The 9,464-nt window shown below is 34.0% G+C and overlaps 2 pseudogenes across 1 annotated transcript; both read right to left on the minus strand.

Annotated features, from left to right (window-relative positions):
• Nucleotides 1-88: 88 nt before the first annotated feature.
• LOC131031047 (large ribosomal subunit protein uL2c-like) lies at nucleotides 89-2,258 on the minus strand (annotated as a pseudogene). The gene is made up of 2 exons (XR_009372575.1): nucleotides 1,838-2,258; nucleotides 89-1,160 (listed from the first exon to the last, which is right to left on the minus strand). The product of XR_009372575.1 is annotated as a large ribosomal subunit protein uL2c-like (transcript).
• Nucleotides 2,259-2,400: 142 nt separating this feature from the next.
• On the minus strand, nucleotides 2,401-7,065 carry LOC131031046 (DNA-directed RNA polymerase subunit beta-like; annotated as a pseudogene).
• Between the last annotated feature and the right edge of the window lie 2,399 nt (nucleotides 7,066-9,464).

Raw genomic sequence — 9,464 nt, forward strand, 5'->3', positions numbered from 1 at the left:
ATTGGATAACCGCGTCCCCGAGCTCTAGGTCGAAATCTTTTGAAAATAGGACCTTCATTCACTTCAGCCATAAGGACAAATAAAAAGCCCTTATCTATACCCATATTGTGATATGCATTTGCGGCTGCAGAACGAAGTACTTTTAATATGGGATAACATGCTCTATGAGGCATCCAATTCAGTATCGAAAGTGCCTCCATATAGGTACAACCACGAAGTTGATGAGCTACTCTACGTGCTTTATTAGAAGACATACGTACATGTTTAGCTACAGCTCGTATTTTTCTAGTCGAAGCCCTATTTATAAATTTCATCTTCATCCTCCACAATGAATTAATGTATACTATTTACAACGATACTTTTTTCTCGTTTCTCTCTTTTATTTATTTATTTTTTTTTTTCATTTTTTGATTTTTTATCCTTTTTCGCATGTCTCTGGAAAATGGAAGTAGGTACAAATTCTCCTAATTTGTGGTTTATCATACAATTTGATATAAAAATGGGTAAATGTGACTTTCCATTATGAACAGCAATGGTATGACCGATCATTGCGGGTACAATGGTAGATCTCCGGGACCAGGTTACTATTATCTTCTTCTCTTTATTCATATTTAGATTATCTATTTTACTCAACAAATCATTAGATACAAAAGTATTTTTTCTTAGTGAACGTGCCATGGTTAATTACCTTTCTTTTTATTGATAGAAAAAAAAATGGATTTACAACTATTCTTACTTACGTCGACGAAGGATTGAAACATCACTATATTTATTTCTTTTCCGACTCTTTTTTCCAAGTGCGCTATAGCCCCAAGGGGTCAGGGGTTTTTTTCTGCCAATTGGAGCTCTTCCTTCACCACCCCCATGAGGATGATCCACAGCATTCATAACTACTCCTCTTACTTCAGGACGTTTACCCAGCCAACGTTTTGACCCAGCTTTACTTAAAGTTCTATTTTTCCATTTAACGTTGCCTACTTGTCCAATTGTTGCTAAGCAGTTCTCAGATATTAAACGAACCTCCCCAGATGGTAATCTTAATGTGGTCAATCGACCTTCTTTTGCGATCAATTCTGCCACAGCACCCGCTGCTCTAGCTAATTGTCCGCCTTTTCTGACTTGTACTTCGACATTATGTATAGTCATGCCTAAAGGTATATTGGTTGAAGTAGACCTTTAATTTGTAAAAATCCCTTCCCAAACTGTACAAGCCTCTCTCAGGGCATATAGCTTTCTGGATGTGAATAAATATTTATATACTCAATATATATATCTATATAATATATATATATACACATATATCTATTTTATAGATAAATTTCAAATGAAGGGGATACTTTAAATTCCTTATGTCCTTATTCTGTACATCCTAGGTTTTTTTATTCCATCATCTGGCTTATGTTCTTTTTTCATGTAGCATTCAAAATGAATGACTTTATCAAATTACGTTAATGCTTTCGCATCTCTCGGATAACGTAGGAGGCATTTGAAATAGAAATTTTCTTTTTGAAAAAATAAAAATATTTTCACTGTTCAGCTTTGAATCTGCCTTTGACCATCAAATCAAATGTGAGTTACTTGTCTTTCTCTTCGTAACAAGGGTTCCTTTACCTTAGTTGTTTCTGCTTCAGACAATTAAGTCTTCTCCATATTATCATATCTCTGGAGTCAATAATTCTAGAAACTATTGAACTCAATCACCCACTGCTCTTTATCCTTAGTTTCCCTTTGGGGTTGATCCCATCAAACTATCTTAGTTGGATCAGTGATAGATTTTAAGGTTTTGCTGTAAACCCAATCGGTTATTTTTGATCACGTAAATTAATAATTCAAACCGCACTCAAAGGTAGGGCATTTCCCATTGATATGGGAGCTCTTGGACCGGACAGAATAGTATCTCCAATCATAATCCCCCTCGGATGCAAAATATATGTCTTTTGACCATCTCTGTAGTGCACAAGACAGATATATGCACTTCTATTAGGATCACTTTCTATTGTTACAATTTTTCCCAATATGTTGTTTTTCTCACTCCGTCGAAAATCAATTTGATGATACAGACGCTTGTAACCTCCTCCTCTATGTCGTATGGTAATAATTCCACTATTATTACGGCCTTTCCCACAATGATGCTAGCCGGAAGTCAATTTCTTTTGTGGATGAGATTTTACTTTTCCATCAAAACTTGATAGAGATTTATCACGTGTGCCCGAAGTAAAAGTGTTGTACGAACGGGTGTTCATGTTTGAAATTAAATAAATTTTTTTGAAGGAAAAAGTGGAATAGAATAACCTGGTTTTAGTGTAATAATCATGTGTTTATAATGCATTCTATGCTTCATTATTTGTTTTATATTTCCTCTTTTTTCTTTCTTTTGCGGAGGCCGATAACTATTGACTCCTATACCAGACGTTCACTAATAAGTATTGCATCTTCAAAATTGTATCCTTCCCATGGCATATAGGCCACTAAGATGTTTTTTCCCAAAGAAAGTTCTCCCCCTGCTGTAGCTGCACTGTCTGCTATAATTTGTCCCCTCTTTACATACTCCCCTTGGCGAACTCGGGGTTTTTGATGCATACAAGTATCGCTATTAGAATGTTGATATAGAATCAATTATGTTTCTATATTGTTTCGAGCAACAGATGAAGTTATGGTGATATTTTCACCATCAATATACTTTATTTTTCCCCCTTGCTTAGCTATAGCTACACTTCCTGAATCTAGAGCTGCTTGACCCTCCAATCCAGTTCCGACAATACACTTCTCAGGTTGAACAAGTGGAACTACTTGACGCTGCATATTAGAACCCATTAAAGCATGATTCGCATCATTATGCTCGATAAAAGAAATAAGGCAAACTCCAACGGAAAAATATTGGGAAGGAAAAATACTTCTGAAATGAATTTGGTCCCATGCAAAAAATAAAAATTCTTGTTGAAATCGAGCTGGAGTAAATTGTTCCTCTGGAACCCCTTGATTTAATGCCAGAGAATTTCCTGTAGCTATCCGGTAGTATTCATCTTCTCCCGGTAATAGATAAACCATTTGTTCTTCGTTCGATCTCTCAGATAGCCTATAGAATGGACTTTGTAAAGAGCCGTAATGACCAAGCATTGCATAAATAGATAACGATCCAATAAGCCCAACATTTATTCCTTCGGATGTCGTAATCGGACAAATACATCCATAATGACTAGGATGAATATCCCGTGTACGAAAAGTAGACGTTCGACTTGTCAATCCTCTAGGGCCCAAAGAGCTCACTTTTCGACTATGAACTATTTCTACCAATGGATTAGTTTGATCCAAAAATTGTGATAAAGGGTGTAAACCAAAAAAATCTTGAAAAGTTTCCGTTAATGGAATTAACGTTTCCAATTTATTAGTTATTCTCTTTTTAGGATTGGTTGATGCAGATAATATAGTTTTTTCAATTGCTTCTCTGAAATCAATTAGGGCGAATCGTAACTGCTCTTGTAATAAATCTGCTACAGAACGAATATATCGATTTTGTAGGTGATCTATATCATCAGGTGTACCCGTTCCAAATCGCACTTTGATGAGGTAATCCACAGCAGCCAATACATCGTGCGGTAATGAAAAAATTTCATTCTCGGGTATATCAAGACTTAGTTTTTTATTCGGATTTCGTCGACCATTCTTTCCTAATGCACATTTCATTCGAAAAAATGCTCTGACTTTTTCATATATATCAAAAAATTCACAATTTTCTTTTTCTATCTCGTCACTTATGTAGAGCTCTTTATAAAGTTCCAAGATAATAAGATGAGAGGGGGAGGTGAATCATACAAACTTAATCTTCAATATATTCAATAGACTCAACCTCAGTAGCATATACTACAAAATATAGTTAAAACTATAAAACACTAGAACTCATGAACATATAACATATCAACACATATAACACCAAATTTAATGTGGAAACCCAAATAGGGAAAAACCACTGTGGAATTTCGGACCCACTAAGAAATATACTCTTCTAGAGTATGCTCGGTTAAAAGAAAATCTTGTTAAAGATTACAAACACATTGCTAGATGTGACCCGGTTAAGGGATTTCCCTTAGATCTGTTAGGATCTTGCACTTTGTTAGAAGTGAGCTTGTCAAAGGATTTCAAGCACTCATTTAGAATGTTACCTTGCTAGAGGATTTACAAATAAGACTGTTAAGTCCACTTGTTTAAGAGATTTTCTGTCACTTACAAAATAAGCAACATTAATAAAATATATCTACAACTTCACATCTGAAATGCTAAAGCAAATTCTATTTGCTTAAAAGAAAATTGTCATAAGACTCATCTTGTCCCTTTTTGGGCTTGTTGGGCTTCTCAATCTGTTCTTCAATCAGATCTTCAAGCTTCTGTGCTCGGTAATCACTATGTACCATCCCTGTGCTTACACTTGCCCACATGCATTGTTCATCAACAATTCCTTATTTATAAACAATTCTAACCACTTAATCTCCTTGATCACATTTCCCATGATCAATCTTAGCCATCAAATCTTCAAACTTGACCAGATTCAATGTGTCCTTCGATCTGAAATGTTTTACCTTGCCTTGGGACTTGCAATCCTTTCTTGGAACTTGTGCTAGGTATTGCAGTTCAATCTAAGCTGTAGATCTTCCTCTTGATTTTCCATCGCCATAGATCCTTAACAAGCTTCATGTGCGGCATAACAATCATTTAATCAACTCCAGCTCATCATTGTCCTTCATTAAATAATGCTTGTATCCATCCAATGTGATCTGTTATAACTCGGTTGTTACTCGGTTAACATTGAATTTTACTCGATAGACATTCTGCCTTCTTTAACCGATATCGATAACCTTAGGGTTTACCGACTAGATTCCTTTGCTCGGTGACATAGTATAGTATTAAACTTAAAGTCAACAACATATTTAGGACATCAAAACAACATGATCTCATTATTGTCTAACTCGATAACAGTTGCCCATTGAATAACTCAATTCTCCCCTTTATTATCATATTCTTTCTGTGTCACTTACCGACCTCTTAATACTCATCAAAACATACTTCTCAAGATATGGCAACATCATACTCAATCAGAAAATCAATTTCTTGACAACAATGAAAAAATAATATTATTAAGACAATAATCATCCTTCTTCAGTTATATCAATAATCTTCAACAACCTTCTCAATATCCTTATTGAAATGCCAATGATCTTTCTTTCTACTATTATGCCAAAAAAAAGATGTGTCATACATCCTCCAAATTTATAGATGCCTCTCTAGTAAGTAAATAGAATGAAAAAGTCTTTGAAAGCCAGAGCTCAACCAATGCTATGATCATGGTCCTATTGGTCCTAACCTCGGGCAAGTGCAATACGCGATACAAAACAACATGTCAGTCCAAATAAACCTCCTCGGCACTCAATTGGGATCAGAGATCAAGACCATCAGGCCTCCTCTATCTATATATCAACATATGATAATTCACCTGCAAGTTCAGAACATGAAGAAGTCCAACAAGTATTCACATGACAAAATTCAATCACACATGTTTAAAAACCAACATAATCAACAAATACAAATTAGTTATGACAAATGTGCATCAATAACAACAAATGTGAACCACTTATGACAAATGCATATTATTAATGGCAAATGCGAATTATTTGGAGCAAATGCAAACAAATAACAACAAATGTGAACTATCTTAATAGATGCACATCATTTAACACAATTGTGAATTAATAAGAACAAATGTACATAATTTGATACACAAATGTGAATAACCTAATTTTTGAATTTGAGCAAAAATTAGAAAATTTAGCACAAACAGGCAAAAACGAGCAATTTTTTCAGAATACGTACCATGCCTCTAGTCTTGGGTGGTCTCTAGTTTAATTAGACTCAATTGGATAAGTGAAATCATGCTCAGAAGTCAACCATGATGCTCACAAAGTTGCAAGAAAGCTTGAAAATCAAAAGGAACTCCAAGAACTTAATAGAATGAAAATGAGAAAATGAAAGGGCTAAATCACTATTTATAGCTCAAAATTAGTGTTTTTACCACTACAACGGTTGTGGTCCCCCTCACCTTTAAAGCACTTGTAGGTAGATAAAACGGACTCGAAATTGCATGAAACTTGACCTGATTTCTCACTAGCATGGTATCAAAAAAATGGTCTCAATTTCATAATTTTTCAACCACTTTTTCCAAGGGGGCATATTTACATCCTAAAGTGTCAGCGGGGCATAGTAGGGTAGAATTTTTTGTTTTCTTTAAAAGAATGTCATCTTGACATTGTGTCAAAGAGGGGCAAATGTAGACACCTAAAAATGTCTCATTGATTATCACTAATTATCCATCTTATTTCATTAAGTAATTATTTAAACTAACTCAATCATCACTATCAACATCACTAATATTTCAATTTTTATTTCTCTATCGATTAATCATTTAACCCTCATTCAATTATTAATTAAATATTATTTATTTAATTAATTATGATTAATTCCTTATTTAAATAATCTTTATTATTTAATTAATTCTATTTCTAATGATTAAGTAATTTCATTTAAATTATTTAATTAATTATTTTATTCCTCCAATTTCCCAGATTCAAATTTCAACCTAATTTCATCTAATTCCAATTTCCCAAATTTGGATTTAACCAAATTTGAATTTCATCCCATTTCAATAAATCTCATGTGTATTTCATCATTCAAAAATCCAAATTCAAATCCAAATAAATATGAAATTGAATTTCAATTCAAAATCCTACAATGCATGTTGAAAATCAGGACTGATTGATCAAATTAGTTAACTAATCAGTTAACTTCGTTAACTCTCCAATCTCCCCTTTTCACTCTCAATCACCTTTTCTAATTAGTCCATCTATTCAATCATCTACTCAATCAATTCAGTCCACTAGTCAATCAATTGAGTCAACTATACAATCAATTGAGCCAACAAATCAATCTATCATGTTAATAGATCAATCAATCCACTTAACAGATCAATCAAAATCAGTGATCTATCAATCAACACTTCAGTTCCAAAACTCACCCCATCTCACCTGAAAATATATAAATACTAGATGAATTCATCAATTCAAGATAGAATCATGGTCTTCGAAATAATTATGTCTACCATATGTAGGAATCCTAGTGCAACACCTGAGAACTACCTATCACACAATCTGGAGAAGAGCGATGGAAGCTTATTTGGATCAATTGAGGGAGTTTCATTTTATTATTATTTGATATTCAATTGGTCTGATATTATTTCTGATAGTTCTAATACTTAATATAAGTACAGATCCAATAGCCAACAAGATGAGAGGGGGGAGGGTGAATCATACAAACTTAATCTTCCATGAAAACATCAGATTCAACCTCGGTAACATATACTTCAGTAATATAACCAAAATTGCTAAACATACAAACTCAAATGCATATAAACATCATAAACCTCATAACACCAGATTTAACGTAGAGACCCAAATAGTGAAAAACCAATGTGGGATTTTGGACCCACTAAGAAATATACTCTTCCAGAGTATGCTTGGTTAAAAGAAAATCCTGTTAAAGATTACAAACACATTGCTAGATGTGACCCAGTTAAGGGATTTCCCTCAGATCTGTTAGGATCTTCACCTTGTTAGAAGTGACCTTGTTAAAGGATTTCAAACACTCAATCAGAATGTCACCTTGCTAGAGTGTTTTACAAATAAGACTGTTAAGTCCACTCAGTTAAGAGATTTTCTGTCACTTTCACAAAATAATAGTAATAAAAATCTATCTGCAACTTCACATCTAAAATGCTAAAGTAGATTCTTATTTTCTCAATACAATCTAGACATAGAACTAATCTGGTCCATCTGTTGGGCTTCTATACTCTATTATTGAAATAGGTCTTCAAGCTTCTGTGCTCGGTAATCACTATGTAGCATCCGCGTGCATACATTTGCCCACATACATTGTTTATCAACAGTTCCCTATTTATAAACAATTAGCTAACCACTTAATCTCCTTGATCATATTTCCCATGATCAATCATAACCATCAGATCTTCATGCTTGACCAGGTTCAATGTATCCTTCGATTTGAAAAATGTTTTACCCTGCCTTGGAACTTGCATACATTTCTTGGAACTTGTGCTAGGGTATTGTGGTTCAATCTAAACTGTAGATCTTCCTGTCGATCTTCCATTGCCATATATTCTTAACAAACTTTATTTATGACATACCAATCATTCAATCAGTTCTAGCTCATCATCTCCCTTCATTAAATAATGCATGTAACCATTTAATGTATTCTATTATAGCTCAGTTATAACTCGGTTACAACTCGGTAAATACTAAACTTCACTAGGTAGACATTCTGCCTTCATTAACCGATAGTGATAACCTTAGGGTTTACCGACTAGGTTTTTTGCTTGGTAACATAGTATAGTATTAACCTTACAATTTACAACATATGTATGATGTTAAAACAATCTAAACATCATGATCTCATCATTGTCTGACTTGGTAATATTTGCCCATTGAATACCTTATTCATCCCCTTATTCATCATAATCTTTCTGTGTCTTTTACCAACATCTTTATACTCTGCAAATCATACTTCTCAAGATATGGCAACATCATACTGAATTAGAAAATTAATTTCTTGACATCAATGACAAAATAATAATATCAAGACAGTAAACATCCTTAATCAGTTATATCCATAATCATCAACAACCTTCTCAATATCCTTATTGAAATGCCAACAATCTTCCATTGTCTGTTATAATGCCAAATGTTAACAATCTCCCCCTTTGGCATTGATGGCAAAACCAATTGATTTGACCTTAAAAGATTCGGATTGCTGTGATTCTAAAATGCTGAAATGCTCTCTTGCTATCATCAGACTTCTCCCCCATACATTTAGACTTCTCCTCTTTTTTTAGTCTTCTTTCCAATCTTTTGTCTTTCTCCCCTTTCTCAGTTATCTCCCCCTTTGACAACAATGCCAAAAAGTAAAGAACTTAAAACATAATTTCTTCTTGTATGAAGTGAATTCCTACTGTAATGTGTCAATTCAGTCTTGGTCAGAGCATTTTGTCTTCAATTCTTGTTCCCTATATGGTATCCTGTATTGTTTCTTGTAATATTTCCTGCACACCTTTAGAAAACATCCTAAAGTGTGTAAGTTAGCATCTCCTAAAAGATATTTGATAGAGTAATCGGATTGATGCTTTCATTGAACTCGGTTAGTGAGTAGAAGATAGGGGTAGAACCCCTAACTTACTTCTAAGATATTCGAAAGTGTCCCTTGGTAGTGGTTTGGTGAAGATACTTGCTATTTGTTTCTTTGTGCTAACATACTCCAATACCACTTTCTTCTCTTGAGCTTCTTCTCTAAGATAATGATATTTGATAGAGATGTGATTTGTCTTAGAGTGCATAACATGATTCTCTGAAATG

This window comes from Cryptomeria japonica, chromosome 5 (assembly GCF_030272615.1).
Source record: "Cryptomeria japonica chromosome 5, Sugi_1.0, whole genome shotgun sequence".
NCBI lineage: Eukaryota > Viridiplantae > Streptophyta > Pinopsida > Cupressales > Cupressaceae > Cryptomeria > Cryptomeria japonica.